The following is a 2,408-nucleotide window of genomic DNA, read 5'->3' as shown; positions in this document are numbered from 1 at the left end:
TAGTAGTAGTAGTAGTAGTAGTAGTAGTAGTAGTAGTAGTAGTAGTAGTAGTAGTAGTAGTAGTAGTAGTAACAATAAATGTTTATTATTTGCATCAAATAGTTCTCCAAATGAATGTAATTAGAGTTTTAAAGTTTTATTGTGAGTATGTCTATACTGTAAACAGTTATTGATACCTATATAAGATGATTTAACATTATTTTCTGGATCATATTTATTGGGGTRGGTGCCAATGTAAATCTTTTGAATGCCCATCACTTTCTTTTCAGTAAAAAAGCTGTGTTACTAATACACAAAAATTAAATTAAGAAGTCAGTTATCAAAAAACTGTTCAAAGTGACTATCAATTAATAAATGGTTTGTCAGAAAAAAAACAACAAGAGCTGTGCTTATCAGACAGGACACATTCTTCCTGCACTTATCCTTAAACATCTATTAAAAAGGCTAAAGCTTCTAAGGAGTTTAACAAATTTCCTTGTTTGCCAAATCTTTGAAAAATCCATCTTTGGACACCGTTGGAATAGTTTATGAGAGCACCAAAAGGAAACTTTAATAAGTGCATTAATAATTCAAACTTTAAAAAAGCTTTGTCATTCTGTACATATAGTTATTTTCTTATGTACATACTAGGACTACTATATTCTTGTTTACATCACTATTTACTCTCCTCCCTTTTCTTTCTAAGATAAGATTTTATTCTCCACAAATCCATCTGTATTGGCATTGATTTACCACAAGATGGAGTCCTGACTTCTACCTCAGGTCTGTAATGTCATACAAAGTTTTTACTTGAAGCTTTTTGTCCCCTTTTCCTCCCTCCAAACATGTAACAACAGTGCTTCTGTCACATGTGGATTTTTTTTTTTTTTTACAAATTATCCCTTTCTTCACAAAATTACCTTGTCATCAACTGCCATCAAATTGTTCATAATGTACATTCCTTAACAATGAACAGTAATAGTTAATGTATTACATGAATAACAAAGCTGTAGCCTCCTAATTGATCTGTCTCACAGAGGCATTTTTTCCCCATCATTTTAAGCATTGATGACATAATTTGTCGTGTATGAATGCTTCTAAGTACATGTGTTCATCTAGTGTTTGGGCCAGGGGCAGAAATTTGACCAAACTGCCCGTCCCCTGGTAATCTCCTCCATGCTCTTGAAACTGTGCTGAGACACAGCAAACCTTCTGGCAATGGCACAAATTAGTGTGGTGTCTTGGTTGATTTGCACTGCCTGTAAAACCTCTGTAGGATCCAGGTTCATTTAACTAACAGGAGGCTCAGAAGAACCATACACAGCTACAACAGCCTGGCACCTCCTCCTCACGGTGGTCACACACTGTGGGATGGCATTTCCTTCTTCAACCAATATTTGTAGCAACGTCAGCCAACAAACAGTTGTGTTGGTCACTCTGGCAGGAACAGCTCGCCTGAGATGATCCCACAAGTGCTCAGTGGGGTTAAGGTCAGGCCTACAAGTGCTGACGGTGAGAAAACGATCTTCTTGGGATGCCCAATTCGTAGCCTGTCTCTTGACAACCCTGGTTATGTGGAACTTGGCCTTCAATTTGGAAATGGTACCAGGGCTCACTCCCAATAATTCTGCAATGTTGTTTTGCCGAATACCAACTTGAAATTGCCTCATCGCATGAACCCTATCCAGATCAGTCAACTGTGGCATACCAAATTTTGGAGCAAATCCATGCTCACYGTTTTGGGCTTCTGGTACCCACAGGTGCCAGTTACCTGGGTACCAGAAACTCAAAACAAGTGTCAACAGCAAAAGCTGTAGCAATAGCTTAAAAAGCTGTTTGGCATTGGCAGAGAAGATTTGATGATGTTTTCGTGCGTGCAACCCTCATACTCATCTCTACTACTCATCCCACAAATGCATGTTCCTTATAAATGTGTCACTAAACATTTAAAATGGAAATTAACAGGCTTTTCAATGAAATAAAATTTATTGCCAAGAATCATTGTTACAACAAAGACATAATCTACCAAACACAAAGCTTCTTACTTTTAGTGCTTAGTTTAGATACTCCATTTATTGAATTTTTTGTAGGGGTAATAAAATTGGTTCTAGGACAAATTAACTGATCTGCACCYTATGTTTGGCAGGAAAGTTCTGCATAAACCCATGTGGATATATAATAGAATCTTGTCAAGTAGGAAGTAAAAAGCATGTCTTTAAGTCTAAATTGAGCCCCAGATTTCATCTTTTTTTAACCATATTTATGGTAATAAACTGGAAGTAGGCTAATAAACTTAGATTTTGCACCTAAACATTTTTTATCCACTTGGTGCTAAATGTTTTAAACCAGTGGTTCCCAAACTTTTTGTCTTCTGACCCAAAAAATATCCACAGCAAAAACTTGTGACCCCAAATATTACTGGTCTGAGT

This window comes from Austrofundulus limnaeus, unplaced genomic scaffold (genome assembly GCF_001266775.1).
Source record: "Austrofundulus limnaeus strain Quisiro unplaced genomic scaffold, Austrofundulus_limnaeus-1.0 Scaffold4, whole genome shotgun sequence".
NCBI classification, from domain to species: domain Eukaryota; kingdom Metazoa; phylum Chordata; class Actinopteri; order Cyprinodontiformes; family Rivulidae; genus Austrofundulus; species Austrofundulus limnaeus.
The sequence above is the reverse complement of the archived record's forward strand: the minus strand, read 5'-3'. Positions refer to the sequence as shown.